This window comes from Microcaecilia unicolor, chromosome 12 (genome assembly GCF_901765095.1).
Source record: "Microcaecilia unicolor chromosome 12, aMicUni1.1, whole genome shotgun sequence".
NCBI classification, from domain to species: domain Eukaryota; kingdom Metazoa; phylum Chordata; class Amphibia; order Gymnophiona; family Siphonopidae; genus Microcaecilia; species Microcaecilia unicolor.
This window is the reverse complement of record NC_044042.1, coordinates 33,678,484-33,695,277: the sequence shown is the minus strand read 5'-3', so window position 1 is coordinate 33,695,277 and position 16,794 is coordinate 33,678,484. Positions and strand designations below refer to the sequence as shown.

The window sequence follows — 16,794 nt, the reverse complement described above, 5'->3', positions numbered from 1 at the left end:
TATTTCTGTTTGTTGAATAGACTCGGGTATCTTATGATCAGATAGTCATGTGTGGAAGCAAGGATCAATACCCAAGTTGTAGGCAATACCTTTTTATTCTATGCTCAGTTTGACAAATCAGAGGTATGAGCATTGTGGAAAGGCACTTTTTATCAAGAGGTATTTAAAACTTTCATGGTATATGTCATGCAGTTTTATGAAGGAAGGGGAAATGGACTGGTTTATTCTGGGTTTTCTGTAACTCCTACTGTACCGGAACGCAATTCACCTTGAACTACCACTGGAAAGGCAGGAGCTAAACATTAAAAAACTATATTCCATTTTTCAGACAGACAGCTCAGCTCTCGTTCATGTCCCAATCACTCTGTACGAAAAAGCCTCCGACACATCACAAAATTTTTTTTTCATGGCCAATTTGAAAGTTGGAGGGGGTGGCAAGCAGGATAACTGCCTGAGGCACCAACATCGCAAGGGAACCCCCTGGCAAGAGTGAATGTTGTCACTGAGGCAGAGCTCCAAGGCATCTGGCACTGGCTAGGGCCACTCAACTTCTGCCCTGGGCCCCAGTGTGCTTAATGTATCAGTTACAATCCGCCAACTCCCAATAAGGCCCAAAGCAGATTACACTCAGGAGGATTTCAATAAAGCTAAAGATAACAGATTACAGTTTTATTTTTTTTAAACAAATGTCTTCAATGTCTTTCAAAAGGAAGAATAAGAATTGATAGTCCTCAACTCCTTTGGTAAAGTGCGCCAAGTATACACAGCCTGAAAAACTGAACTATTCGGAATCTTCCTATAGCGAACACCTGATAATGAAGGAAAATAAATTAATTGTGTATCAATGGCTCTTGATGACCGAACATTATTAGGAAAAGAATATAATTCAGCTACATACTTGGGGTCTCGTACCTACAAAATCTTGTAAATTGAACACACTTCCACTGGCACCCAATGTCGGCAAATTAGAGCAGCAACTTCATCAAAGTTCTTCAGATGGAAAAAATCACTTTGGCTGCGGCGATTTGAAGAATCTGAAGTTTAGAACAAAGCTTTGTGGAAGTAGTTGCGTACAAACAATTACAATAATTTAAATGAAATAGAATAAGAGCCTCAACTAATAACAAAGAGTGTTCTTCCAAAAATAATGAACCTAACCCTCGTCCTATTTATCTCAGACTATGAACTTTGTCACTACACTCAACCCTCATTTTTCTAGGCATGGTATGAACTGCCAATATTAAGTAGCTCCTAACCAGAGCATCTGCTCTAACATAACTCCTGGTCACACACCTCTAGATACAGAAAGAAGAAACTAGACCGTGCTGGATAATGCTGCTCTGCTGCAATTAATTAATTAGCACCTTCATGCTGCATCGTATCTTTTTTCAGAACTGGTAACTGAGTGGGCCTACTACTTCTATGGAACTTTATGATTTAATAACAGATACAAGTGGCTTAAGAGATGTAGATTAAGGAAAAGGTTTATTAAAAGAAATTAAAGAGATCATGATATGAAGAAAAATGTTAGATGAAATACTTCTTCAAGGAAAAGGTAGTAAATATCTGTAATTGGAGCTTAATTTATAGACAAAAAGGAAGCAGAACTGTGGAACTGGGAAGGAGGATGGAGAGGGAGAGCATGGCGGCACAGATCTGGGTATGATGTATATGAGTGCTCACTGTCCAAAAATCCCCCTCCCCAAACAGTCTCTTCCTCCTCCTGATCCTCGCTCACACAAACAAGGGCCTCCAGTTGGGAAAAAATGATTTTTTTTTTTTTTTACAAAATTTATTTGCTTTGCATTTGTGGGAGAACACAGAGTCCAATAAACTAAACACCAAGGTCTCCTAATTTGCTCCAGCCAGGCCTCTGCGATTCTTTGAAAGGCCTTGGGCCTGAAAATGGGAGGGGGTTGGGGATAGAAGATCAGCAAGTAAATCTCTCCTCCTCACTCATGATCCTCGTCACCTTCATTCCAAAATCCCCTCCCCCAAATTATTTCCACAGTGATCTTACATCCTTCCCCCGCTCCCAGTCTCAACCCTCAATTTTCTAGTGGTCTTTGAGATTGAGGTATCCTGGTTTTCTATATTTGGTCTGCTCTACTTTTTATATTTAGGCCCCTGTTTACTAAGTCGCGCTACAGGCACACTAGCATTCTTAGTGTGCGCTAAAAATTAACACGCGCTAATGCTAAAGACACCCAGAGAAATATGTGGGTGTCTCTAGCGTTAGTGCGCGCTCATTTTTAGCATGCATTAAAAATGATAGCACACCTTACTAAACAGGGCCCTTAGTGTCTTGATTTTCTCTCTCTATACTAAGGCTTCCCAAATGAAGTTGCACATACTGTACTTGAGGCCAGGCCAGGAAGTACACAGACACATCATTACACACCAAAGCCAAGCTGTCTTTATGCTTTCTTAAAGTTGGTAGGCCTCCCAAGGCTTGGATTGGTAGGGGTTAAAAGAAAGGAGACCCATACATTTGTTAAAAGCACAGAGGATATGGAATGTCGAGCACAAGTATCAGTATAAATAGAACCCATTTACCTGCCTTTTACAAGTCAACCTGTTTCCACCCCCATCTGTGCAAAATAGCTCCTGAATAGATGCATTTCTGATTCAAGAGCATTCTTTACAACAATTTTATTGGGAGAAAGAAAAGATTTTTAAGTTTTAATGACAATTTGAATGTCGGTGTGTAAAAACCGTCAATTACCAGGCTGCAAGCAAGTATGGGAAGTTCAGATTTTAACATACTACGGGGACTTGATGTTGATCTTGTGGGAAGCAAGGTTGAGGATGGCAGGGCCTCATGTGGCTAGTGAAGGTGGTAGAGGTCAATACTGTAGTGAAATCTTGAGTGTTGGGTTGGATAAGGAGGGCTGTGGATGTATAAAGAGGGCTGGGGTGGGAGGGGGAGTTGGGAGGTTGGATAAAGAAGGTGGGAAAAGGAAACCAGTGTTGGCTCACATGTGGAAACTTGTGCACTTTGAACAGATGCATACGAGTATCAACTAGGCTGATTAAATAATCCATTTTGGTGTTATTTGTCATCACTCTCGTTGGGCCCAATATTCAAAACAATTTAACCAGGGAGGAAAGGCTCCTGCCTGGTTACACTGAACTGGCCAGCCCACCACTAGTATTCAGCGGCAATTAACCAGATAATGCCGTTCAATATTAAACGCTGAAGTTATCTGAATACCACAGATATTTGGATAACTGGACATGTTGGATCGCTTATAATGTTGTCCTAATTATGCCCAGTAAACTATCCAGGTACAGTGCTGAATATTGGCTGCACTCTCCAAACACGCAGGTATTCAGCGCTATTAACCAGATTGGTGCCGGCAATGAATATCCAGGCCTAATTCTGCATGTAGCGGTCAGCATCATCAAAACCGCTGTTGGTTGAATTTCAGCTGGTGTATTTTTCAGGTCCCTTAGGCTTATCCGTTCCCTCCATTCTTACTCCTAGATAATTTCTTCGCCACTCTTCTCTATGCCTTATTTCCATCCAAATTGGATTACTGAAAAATTACGCCGGTCTTGCAGTTTCTTCTCTAAAAAGAGTTCAACCTGTCCAGTATACCTCGGTGCACTTATGTGGGTAAATATGATCATGTCACCCCCCTCCTTTGAACCAAAACTTGCTTTTGGATAATAGTGGGATACAAGAATGAATGAATAACTAAATAAAACATCACTGGCTTCTTATTTTCTTCAGGATTCAACACAAGATATTGACACTGGTCCACAAAGTCCTCCACTCAGGTATCTCCTGTTATCTTTCCTCTCTTATTTTGCCTTATATGCCAGCTGGTTCACTGTGATCCTCTTCTGTCCATAGTCTCACTCCCCCATCTGTTTATTGCTCGAGATTTGAGAGTCTACCCGGCACTCTGCACTCTTTTCTGTTGTTCCATCACTTTGGGATTCTTTGCCGCTCGATAGTCTCAGAACAGTCTCATTCTAAATTCAGAGCCTTTGTGAAAACCCATATTTTTACCCAAACTTTCCCCTCTGCTGCTGGAACTCGGCTGGACTAACAGGTTTCTTTCCCTCTTTTTTCTCCTCTTCTCTCTCTCCTTCAGCTATACCTTTTCTAACAGTTTTTGTAGTTCCTTTTTTCTTATAATAATTTTTTAAAGTACAAACTACTTTGGTTTTCTTTGAAAGGCAGTATATCAAAGTTTTCATTAAACATAAACTATGTTAACTGCCAAAAAAGGAAAAAAAAAGTCTACATCCAATTTTCCCACTGTTAGAAGGAGAATTGTGAGTGTCATGGTAATCCAGCTGGATATGTGGAAATAAAAATCAAAATACTCAAGGAAGTTTGAAAAATTAGGCTTGTGGGTGTCTCCCCTTAGTATAGAAAAGATTCCTATAAAGAAATCCGCGATATAGTATTGCAAAAACCACTATCAGATTAGGAGTAAGGTAATATCATTGGTCCCAATAAGGAGAAAAAGAGAAAAAAAATCATACGCAAAAAAACGCACATATAAATGAGAAAAATCGGATGATTTAAAAAAACTTTTCCTCCTATACTTTAACCAAGTTAGAGAGACTTTACAACAAACCAATTAAATGGGATAAACTCGATAAGAACTATACACGACTCTACATGAATCATTCCATATACAGGAACTTCCCCCCGTGTACATACACTCATACAAGCCTAAACTCTCTATATATCCCAGAACCACCTACTATCAGTCAAACACCCCCTCTACACTTCGGGATTGTGTGTTTATTCAAATAAAAATCAAACAAGTTGTAGGTGCTTTCTTTTTTTATTGGACTAACTTGCCAAAGATACATTAAATTAATCCAATAAAAAGATGTCACCTACAACTTGAGTGTAGGTTCTTTCACTTTTAGAAGAATCATTTACATTCCCAGGTGTTTGGTGTTCACAGCAGACACATTATCAAGAAGCAAGAGAGTGGGAAGAATCCCTACAGATGAGGGGTAGAGAGGAGAGCAGAAGAGAGATGGTAAGTCTCCCACTGGCTGGACAGAAGTTTCAGACATGTCAGCTGTACTTTCAACTTATTTAGGCAAACTTGTGTTTCGTATAATAAACTTTATATGAAGTAAAGTTTATTATTTGAAAGTATGATTGTCCAGTTATGTGCTTTTATAGGACCGTTGTGGCAGAGCTCAGTTGGGACGATCAATATTGCTGAGTTTAATTATCAAAATATCTGGGTAGGAGCAAGAGCCTGAAAGTTAAAGGGTGGGCAGGCAGAAGGAAGGCTGAAGTTTTGCTAAGGACACCCAATATCCTTGCACTGGTTTTGCATTCCCTGCTCCTGAGCCACAATTTGCACTTCCTGACTCCAGAGCTGTTCTCTCATGTATAGGATGTAATGTTCCCTGAAGAGAGGCCAGCATGCCAAGAAGGAAAGGAGGAGGAGAGCTGGGTAATACAGGTTTAGCATATGCAGAGTTGGTGTTCTGCCTCTTGAGGACTGAGCTCATTTTGTGACCTGAACAAGTCCATGATGCAGCATACAGCCATGATTGCTAACATCAGCATTCCCATCTGTGCCCTGGAACTGAATCTTGGAAAAATTTAGCCTCATTTGCAGAAAGAGTCAAGCTCATGCTCTGTCTTCCAAACCACGTCTCTCTTGTGGTCTTTTTCCTATTCCACCATCTCTGTAAGAAAACTCCTTGAACCCCACTGCCAGATGTATCTATCACCTCCAGGACAGAAATGGAAGAGACAGCCAGAAAGCTACCAATACCTCCTTATAAACACCAGAGAAGGTGTCCGGGCAAGAGCCCAAAAGCAAAATCCCTTAGAAAGAAAGACTGTGCCACAGTCCTCAGCATTAGTTACAAGGGGTTGTTGGAGGCAGAAAGCTAACCAGTCCACTTGCTATCAGGCCTCCTGTATGCAGAGTCCTTGTTGCCAAGTGCTTGCTGACCTTAGTAAAGGCTTGTGGTTCCAGTTCCCTTCTGGTTCCTGTTCCAGTCTGCTACAGTTCCGCTTCAATTCAAGCTCCAACTCTGGTTCCTGTTTCAGCTCTTGCTACTGGCGAGTTCCAGATTTGAGTTCCCATCGACCCAAATGCAGGTCCTGTTCCAAGCAGGTCTAACTTGACAAAGGGTAACTTCAGCACCAGGACTTCAATTAGGTAATTTTGTTTCCCTTCCTACTTTAAACAACTACATACAAACTGCTCAATCATTAACCAAAACCCTTGAAACCACAAGTAAAAACAAAACCGAACTTAGGGGTCAATATTCAAAGCAATTTAGCCAAGCAGGAGAGGCTCCTGCCCAGTAAAATCATGCTAGGTGGCCCAGGAGCCCAATAGTGGCTTGGACCACCATACCACTTGCCAGTTAGTGCTGTGGCGGCCCCAGTAAGAGCCAGGAGTTATAAGGGCACAGGCGATACTCCAGGCATAGTTAGGACCACTGTTTAAACAGTGGTCCTAACTGTGCTTCATTATATGCAGATACAGCACTGAATATCTCTCCTCCCCCCCACCCTTCTGAGTGTCACCAAAGACCCAAAAATTCTGTGTCAGTGCCCAGAAAGGGTCTGGCTCTGAATATCTATGTCTAAGGGGTGTCCTGTGCTGCTGTAGGCACGTGTTTTGGACACTCGCTGGTCCAGTTCCTGAGCGCGCCTGGAAAAAAGGGTATTTTTTTAATGTGCCGGAAAATGGACATGCAGCAAAATGAAAACTACTGATACACTCAAGCTTACCAATAATTAATTTGAAACTCCAAAACCACAGCTTCACACTCACTGTGTATAACAATGGATATAGGAACCAGGTATCGCTCCGAATTGAGTAAGAAACAATCAACATATAAAGTGGAGAAAAAAGGGAATTCAGTAACGCCACCCAGCCAGCCCAAGATCATCGGACTATAAGGCATGGGACCAACGCAGCATCATATGGCCCCAAAAAACTCCACACTTAGTTGAATGTCCAAAAAAAATCAAATTAGACCAATGCCTATATCCAAAGTGAATGAGATCACAGAATCAATCAATCTCTCAAAATATGTCTCTATTGTGTGCTTTACAATTTACAAGTTAGTGCTCTAATGAAGCTACCGATCACTTATCTTAATCCCACCACACTGGTGTTGCACTCTCGGTCTGTAGCTTCAGTCATAACCCAACAGGGAGTCCCCGTTTCGCTATTGCTGCCTCAGGGGTTTCACTCGCTTGTAAAGTTTTAATTCCAATAGTCTCGTCTGCTGCCGTTACAAGACCTCTACATATTTCTGTGTCTCGTTTGCTGCACTCCACTTTATATGTTGATTGTGTTTCTTACTCAAATTGGAGCGATACTAGTTCCTATATCCATTGTTATACACAGTGAGTGTGAAGCTGTGGTTTTGGAGGTACAATAAAACACATAAATAGCACAAAATCATAGACAATAAAATCCATCAAGCCTCAAAACTCAACCATCAACCAAATGCTCTGGAAAATAACCAGTCTTGAACTTAATGCCCCGCGGTTAAACTCAGGGCCCCAAACCTCCCACAATTCCACAGCCAGGGTTGAAAAATCTGGTCTTTTCTACAGCATGCCCCATGGAGACAAAAGACTGGAGTGGTTGGACTGGCAGCAATGGCTACCCTCTCTCTCTCCAGGGGTGATGTGTTGTGGCCCAAACCTGACAACAGTGTGGCACTTCAGGCTGCATCCTCCCTCTATGCTTCTGTCCTGACTGTTGTGAACATGTGGTTTCTCCTCCTAGATCTAATCCCTAATCCTTCTCCTTCCCCTATACCTAATCCTTCATACCCTCTCCTCCTTCTTCCCCTCCATCAGGGCCGGTGCTAGACATGATGAGGCCCAGGGCAGAAACTAGGGAGGTGGCCCCCCAAAGCTTGCTTCCAAGCCATCCCTCTTTCAAATTCAGATAGGTTTTGGGCCCCTTGTAACATGGGAGGTTCATGGCAATTGCTCTGTTTACTCACCCCTAACGCAGGCACTGCCCTCCATCCCAACTTTCCACGTTTCTTGCCTGCGATCCTCTCTCCATTCCCCTCGTCCTCTACTGAGATTCTCCCCTCTGTCCCCATTCCCAAGTTGCCTTCTCCACCCCCTATTCTCTATCCCCCTGCTCAGCACCAATCACTTAAATCCTTTTTCCCTCAGAAGAAAAGGATCAAATAAAGTACTGAGGCATGTTTCAAAAGGTTTGGGAACCACTTAGGAGAGGGATACCCCATCGTGCACACAGCTGGATTCTTAATTATTGATCTAGAGGGTCCTGTTACAGTTTTATTTTATTTTAATTTTGATTGTTGTTTGTTGTTTGTTTGACTCGGGCGTAAAGAACACCACCTGAGTCGGACCATTTTTCTTTTGAGGGGTGGGGGTGGGGGTTGGATTCACATTACATAAATCTGAACAACATGGTTATATTAGACTAAGGTAGCGCTCACTGTTCTCTTAGCTTTCTGAGATTTGGTTTTCTATACTCTGTATGCCTCTGTTAATGGGGCATATAAGTAATGCCAGAAACCTTTTTTTTATAAAGAAAATAGAACCCCCAAACACTCGAATATGTCAATTGATGAAAATGTCCCATACAGTTGCCATAGATATTTTAAAAATCTGCCACATATTTTGCAAACTCTCATCACAAAATCTTGAAAAATCTGACACAGGAAACCGGTGGCTCTGGTTAAACTAATCTGCATGCAACAAACAAAAATAAGAAGTGTTTGACGGATAAAGAGATAAATCCTTTGTGATGGACATTTTGAATCATTTATTCTTTACGCCTGAACGCCAATAGCCCTCCTAAATCTGTTAACCGTGCTAAGAAACAAAGGTCGGTGTCTAGAACAGGTGCCAACCTCCCTTAAGACGTGGCTGTGTGCCGAGAATACTGCCATGCTGCAGGGATGAAGACACTTATGGAGCAAATGACGCCCACAAGGGAGAAGCAAGCAGCCTCCAGGTTCTGAGTTTCCAGCATATCAGTCTCAATGGACATTACACACAGGTCCCTGCATCACTTCTGTACCACAGGTGTACAGACAAAACACCAAACAGGGCATGAAGCTACAAACCAGCTGCCTACCATCCTTGTCATGTAACATCTTAATTTGTACACGATGTCTTGATGGATCAATTGCTTTTTTGCCATCATTTCATCACTGGTGATCAATTCTTTCCTAAAACTAGCCCCTTTCTAACTATTTCCACTGCTCAGATTTTTACTGAACAGATCTGTACTGCTGGGATATGTAAATAAGGTTCAGGGGTCCAGGTACTTTTTCTTAGTTTTTTTCAGTGGAACTTCTTTACACCTTCAAGACTTACAAAAGGAAAAGGGAATTAAAATGGAAATGCCAAACATGGAAAAAACAGAGTTAGAATGCAGTTCTTAGATTCATTTCCTTGATAGGGCAAAAGCTTGTTATCACTTCACTAGCTGGATTGCAGAGTACTCCTTTAAAGCCCAAGTTCCGCTCTTATCTACAACCTCCTGACTGCCCCAAACCATGGGTCTGCTGAAACTAATAGATATATCTTTACCCTCAAGCCATGCCTTTGAACATTTCCAATACAGCTCTAAATACCAAGTATCTGTTCCATTGCCGTAATAGAGACACAGGACCCCTACACAGATTTAGGCAGATGTTATCACAGCACAAATACAAAAAAAAAAACCCCACAAAAACGTGTGTAAAGAATCTAGAAGGTGAACTAAATTTACGCTATACTAGAAAAAGCAATCCATAAAACATGGAGGAAAAAGCCTCAGAACCCCGTCTGGAGCATAACTACAAGCCTCAACGGGGTTCTGAGGCTTTTTCCTCCATGTTTTATGGGTTGCTTTTTCTAATATAGTGGGTGTTTAGTTCACCTGCCAGCTAGATTGTTGTACACATTTTTGTTTGGGGTGGGGGGGTTTGTATTGGTGAATATATGGTGCTCCACGGCTAAAAAATACCCTCCTACCTCCACTGGTAGACACAAGTTAAGGCACTTTAACAAATAACAATTTTAAAGCTCTCATTAAAGCAAAAAAAAAAAATTATCTCGGTCCTACTGGTTGTGGCTAGCATTTCACTTGTAGCCTTGGAGCATGGAGGTGTTCAAGTTTGCACTGATGTCTGGTTCTGTTCTACCCTCATGCAGCTATAAGCATAAGCAGCTACAAGTGAAAAGCTGGCCACCATCGGTGGGACCAAAATAATTTTTTTTTTTTTTTTGCTTTAATGACAACTTTAAAACATTGTTATTTGTTAAAGTACCTGTAGAGATAAGAGGTTTTTTTTTTTTTTTTTTAGCTCATGAGGTCATCACCCTATCCAGTCTCGGAGATAAAGTTTGTGCTCCAGACAGGGTTGTGAGGCTTTTTCCTCCATGTTTTACAGGTTGCTTTTTCTAGTATAGTGTGTGTTTCCCTTCTAGGTTTCTGTACTCACACAACTGCAGACTAACTGGAAGGGGTGGCATGGTGCTCAGGACAGGTTCCCTTCTTCCTCACCCCTGCAATAGCCCCGAGTATAAAACTTAATAGGTTAGTGTTCTACTTTGACTACCCTTTTATATCAAATTTTCCCCCTCCATCTACTTCACTCCTGAGTATATGGTCAGAAAACAGACTAGTGAGCATCTTAGGAGATGAGTATCAAACCCAGAGAAAATGGAAGCATGTCATCACATCAACAAACATAGAAACAACTCCCAACACACAGAGAAGCTCAGACATCAAATTCTCAAATATAAAGAGACTAGTAAAAAAGGCCCGTTTCTGGAGCAAATGAAACGGGCACTAGCAAGGTTTTCGTCCCCAACACCCCCCCTCCCTCTCTACCCACCCGTTCGTCGTTCTGAAGCCACTGACGCCATTGCTCCGGACCTCGTGAACGCACCTTCGTGAGCCTCTTGGTTCTGAAGCCACAGACGCCATTGCTCCGCCCTCGATGCGTGACGCCATTGCTCCACCCTCGACGTCATCACGTTTGACGCGAGGGCGGGGCCCAGAGACGTGGTGCTTTCGGTGGCTTCACCACCACGAACCCTTCATGACGAAAGTGACGTCAGTGGCTTGGCTGCAGTGACGTCAGTGTCCTCAGAACGTTGAGGGTGAGTTTTATTATATAGGATAAAGGGCGAGACCAAGGAAACCCTGGCAGAAAGATACAAAAGTATCCTCAGCTGTACTAGGTACCACATGCCTCATTAAAAGCACATCTTAATAAGCTGCCCATACATCATATCCTACTACCTCCTGAAAGAAGCTTTTAGTACAAAGCAAACAGTAGGGTGTTAGAAGTAAATTTGAGAGACTGAGATCATACTCCACACGCCCTGACTTAAGGATGAGGTTCATTACTGTTATGATATGCGCAAAACTAACCCATCTGGAAACATTGCTCCCTCTCCCCCAACCCACTCCAAGAAAAGTCTTTAAGGCTAGACACATGGAAAAATACAGTAAGACAGAGAAAAGGAAAGACATTTAAAAAACAGAAGGAAGAGAAAAAAGAAAAGAAAAAAAAACCCTAAAGGAGGGAAACAGAGTATAAGAAGGAATAAAGACTTCTCAGCACTTGACAGTTACTGCCAGAATCTGAGATAACTCTCTGAAAGAAGGGAACTAGAGAGAGAGAGAGTAATATTTTAAAACATAGGAACTCACCATGCTTAAAAGGATCTTTCACAGAGCTATCCTGGGGCTACTTCAGACCTTATCTTGGCCAGAACTATGCCAGCAGTCTCTCAGAATACAATGTTATCTCTCAGGAGAGCAATAACCATTGAGGTTGGAATAACTGGACTTGTTCACCACAGACATAACGTTGCTGTTTGATGCCGCTTCAGTGCTGAATGTCCTAGGATACAGGCACCTTACTGTACACAAGCAGTTTACTAATGTCAACACCCTGTTTAAACAAAATGCAAATGAAGTAAAATCCGACACAATTAGATTGCAAAATTTATGAGAACCGGTAGAGGACAAACGGAAATGTTGGCAAGCTAAGGACATGAACTTCAGACTGGCTAACTGGCTAGCCAATTCCAAAGAGAGAGATAAAAATGGAACCTATTATTTAATTTCTGTATTAAATGCCAAAAAAGGAAACAAACAAACAAACAAAAACCACCACATCTCTACTTAGCACAAAACTTGGAACGTTTTGTTATTCATTAGGGAACCAGCTTCTGGTAAGTCCAATAAACTGAGTGAAAAAATAAAGCAACATTTGGGAAATACATGAGGTCACAGGGCTATACAGTGCACCCAGATCCTAGGTAATGTGTGTCTCTTGTCTAAATGAGGTTACTGGACTTCTGAATGCTCCAAGGGATTGACAACTCAGTTTCTGTTATCCCTGTGACTGGATGAGGGTGTAAGACTATATAATGCTCCTATGGGCTGATGCTCAGAACTCCCACGGTAAGCGAACAGCACAGAAACCATACTGCTGGAACAGCACAGAGACCTAGTTCAACAATGCTCAAAGGAAATGATATCCAAATTATATGCATGCTGTAAAAGCGAAAGCAAGGGGCAGAATGTGCTTGGTGCATGCACAGAAGAGTTTCAGGATAAACTCAGCTCATGTGCATATGCACCAGGCACACCTGAAAGATAGCTGTTTCAAAGTTTTCCCTTTTCACCATACTCCAGACTGGTGCGTAAATTCCCCTACTATTTTCAGCTATCTAGCGAAACATGAATTTGCGTCAACACCGATTCCCTTTAAAAACTTACTTATGAAGATGTGCTTAATATTTTTATATATCAAGTTGAAAAATAATTCCAAAAAATGTTTCGATACGGTGAATGAATAAAAAGATTGAAGATATGAGAAATTAACAGGACCAATGATGACATAAGGTGTATTGGGAGTCCCTAGAGTCAACTCGGGAACAGCACTGCTGATGGTCCATACCTAATATTTACGTCTATCAATAAATGTTTTGAGATTGCGGGAGAACTATTTCTATGGTTTATGGAATATGATCTAAGCAACTTAATTTACATTAGCCAAAATTAGCCTGTTTGATTATTCTATAACTTACACATGCAACTTGTGCATTAGGCATAAAACTGTGCATGCAAGTTTATAAAATTAGAGAGAGAGAGAATCATACTGAATATACAGAATAGATTTAAACGCTGCAGCCAGTGTTTGACAAATGCGCTAGCAGTGTGGTCTTATTGTTCTCAAACTGACTTCTTTTCTCTCTGCTCATATAATTCCTTAGCTATCTTTTTCTGAAAGCTTGCTAGTCCATCTCAACATCAGACCTTTTGTCACAATTCTTGTCATTTATCATCAGTGCATATTTTCTAGCGAAAAAGGTGCCGGTACTCAAATGGCAGGCCACTCTTCAGGGGTGGGAGTGATCACTGAGGGACCCACCCCACAATAGCCAGGCCCCCTGTACCAAGGGGGGGCGGTGGGGGCGGTCCGCCCCGGGTGCACGCCGCTAGGGGGTGCCGCGGCGCGCGCCTGCTCTGAGTTCGCGTGTTCGCTGCAGCTCCCTCTGCCCTGGAACAGGTTACTTCCTGTTCCGGGTCAGAGGGAGCTGCAGCGAACGCGCAAAGTCAGGGAACTCTGAGCAGGCGCGCGCTGCGGCACCCCCCCCAGAGGCGTGCACCCGGGGGGGGGGGCGCCCGCGCTGCATCGGGGGGGGGGGTGCTGCACCCGGGGGCGGGGCGCCGCCCCCCTAGGAATGCCACTGCCCCCTGCTACTAGTCAGAGAATCTATGACAAGGCAGAATTGGTGTGTAGAGCCTGAGCTCTTTCATTAAAACGTGGGGACCATGGGTCAATTTTACCAGACAATGGAAAAGGTGCCGGTACTCAGTACCCCCAAGTACCCCCTCAAAAAAAGCCCTGTTTATCATCCTCCTGAATCAACTGTGGCCTCTCTCGATAATCTCACTTCCCAAATGCCTTGTTTTCAGGATCTAATTATCCTCAATAACTTCAATATCTGAGTAGACAATCTACAGAAAACTGATGAGCTGGAGTTTTTTTTTGCACATTTGGAATCTCTTGGACTTTCTCTAGTTTATTTTGCTACCCCACCAGGCTCATCATACCTTGAATTTAAGTTTGGGTTTTTTTTTCTTTGTTTACAGTTTTGGATAATGCAGACAGGATTTCCTCTTTGACCCTCTCCCGGTCAAATCACATTTTCCTTAGCTTTCATCTCTCCGTTTTGTCCTCCCACAGTTCCTTATCCGGGATTTCCAGGTGATTACATTGTGAGAATCTCAACCAAAGCCCAAAAATTCCCTTCTGGTCTAAAGGATCTCCCATTGTCTGCACCAACCACCACTTGGCATGACATTCTGAGTATTGCATTGGACACTGTGACCACCACCATTAAGGTTTCCACCACGCACAATCATCCATAGTTTCACGCAGATCTGCCTGTGCCTGAAGTGGGAATTGAACTCAGTTCCTCAGTTCCCCAGGACCAAAGTCCACCACCCTAACCACTAGGCCACTCCTCCACTGTTGCTACTATTTGAGATTCTACATGGAATGTTGCTATTCCACTAGCAACATTCCATGTAGAGGTCGGCCCTTGAGGATCACCAATGTGGCCGCGCAGGCTTCTGCTTCTGTGAGTCTGACGTCCTGCAAGTATGACGTCAGACTCACAGAAACAGAAGCCTGCGCAGCCTTCTACATGGAATGTTGCTAGTGGAATAGCAACATTCCATGTAGAATCTCCAATAGTAGCAACATTCCATGTAGAACCTCCAATAGTATCTATTTTATTTTTGGCACTTTCCCACTCATGGCAGGCTCAATGCGGCTTACATGGGGCAATGGAGGGTTAAGTGACTTGCCCAGAGTCACAAGGAGCTGCCTGTGCCTGAAGTGGGAATTGAACTCAGTTCCTCAGTTCCCCAGGACCAAAGTCCACCACCCCAACCACTATGCCACTCCTCCACTCTTTAGTCCCTTATCTCCTTTATTCTTATAATGCAAAACATTCTTTGCTCTTGGAGCTTCCCTGAACCGTGGAAAATTTTTGATTAGACCACTCCTGAAGAAATCCTCTTTCAACCCTGTGGTTATTAGGCATTACAGCCCCATTCACTTCTAAAATTCTCAAAGGTTTACCTTCATAGAGTTTCTCTCCTTGAGAAAACAAGTTCTATTACGTATTGTGTTGACATTGCTAGTATACCATGCCATACTTTGTATTGTTTTCGAATATTTTTAGTGCTCTAATTGCCTATTGCTCATGTTTGATCTATTCTTACTGTACACCGCCTTGAGTGAACTCCTTCAAAAAGGCGGTAAATAAATCCTAATCCTACATAATAAAAAGTACCTCCAATGTTCTGAAGCTGACTCTGTGGCACTGTAGGGTTCGTAAGTCTGTAACTCAGCTTTTCATTGGCTCTCACTGTCCCGCAATGTCACAAGAACGAGGAACCAATCAACGGTCTGTAAAAAAAAAAACACCCAACCCGCCTGCCCGGTCCGTCATTGCCACCCAGCGATTCTCCTCTCCCCTGCCCCCACCTCCAGGCACACACCGAGTCTCCGTCGCTCCTTTGAAAGCCCTGCCCATCTGTAGTCTTCCCTTCCAGTTCATTCCCTCAGAGTCCTGCCCTCGCGGAAAGAGGAAATGACGTCAGATGGTGGGACTCAGAGGGAACGAACTCGAAGGGAAGGCTACAGACGGGCAGGGCTTTCAAAGGAGCGACGGAGACACAGTGGGTGCCTGGGAGGGGGGGGGGGGCAGGGGAGAGAGGAGAATCGCTGGGTGTCTGGAGGGGGAGCAGGGGAGACAGAAGAATCGCTGTGTGGCTGGAGAGGGGGCAGGGGACAGAGGAGACTGTCACACACAGTCACTGTCAAACACACTCTCCGAGGAAAACCTTGCTAGCGCCCGTTTCATTTCTGTAAGAAACGGGCCTTTTTTACTAGTAAATAAATAAATGCCCTTCATCCCCATCAACCAGATTGCACCTAAGGTAAATGCACTGCACTTGTAAACGAGATATGCCTTAACCTTGATGTGGTTAAAGTCCTTATTTTGGCATTCATTGGTCTCTCCACAGCTTTTGATTTCGTGTACAGGAATTGGGCATCTCCAGAACCAACCTTAACTGGTTCCATTCACTCCTAATCAACCTTTTTATTTTCATTTTTTGGCTGCTCACCCTCCCTCAGTCTTTGTCTTATGGATAGAGAATGGCACGTGGACAAAGTTTGATCCCATCATGCCCCATCAGCTCTGTCCTCATCTGCTCAAGCCTTGAACAATTATGATTTTATATTTAAATCTTTTTTATTAAAGTATAGGAATAACAACTTTTTATAAATCACAAACAGAAAACAATAGTAACAATGAGCAACTGAAATAACCACCACAAACACCCTCTATCCTTCCAACTCCAACAATATCTGACTTCTATTACCCCAAAGAACCCTAATCCACCTTGTTAAAATGACCAGGGGGACAAAATTCAACTCGCTTTCTATGCCCTAGTGGGGGAGAAATTTGCCCTAAGAAGCACTGTTATGATTTTTTTAATGTGTGGATAAATAATAACTCATCAACAATCTCAGAATTCAGTCTACCTCTCCTGTCTTCCACAGTCCTTCCCACAATAGAAAATGCCCTCTCAGAATATGTGCTGGTAGCAGGAATCCACAGGATCCCCCATGCAAGTTTTGGCCAGTACTTTTGATTGTTTTTTTCCCCAAAAAGTAATATCGTCGTCTGCATCAAAGACAAATAACTATCCAATTCATAAACAACAGCCTTCAAAGGGGGCATTG

General features: G+C 42.8%; 1 long non-coding RNA gene across 1 annotated transcript; it reads right to left on the bottom strand.

Moving 5' to 3' along the window:
- Positions 1–8,035: 8,035 nt before the first annotated feature.
- Positions 8,036–16,473, bottom strand: LOC115482035. Its single transcript, XR_003944028.1, has 3 exons — positions 16,388–16,473; positions 11,333–11,335; positions 8,036–8,046 (listed from the first exon to the last, which is right to left on the bottom strand). It is a non-coding gene; the product is annotated as an uncharacterized LOC115482035 (long non-coding RNA).
- Positions 16,474–16,794: the final 321 nt, after the last annotated feature.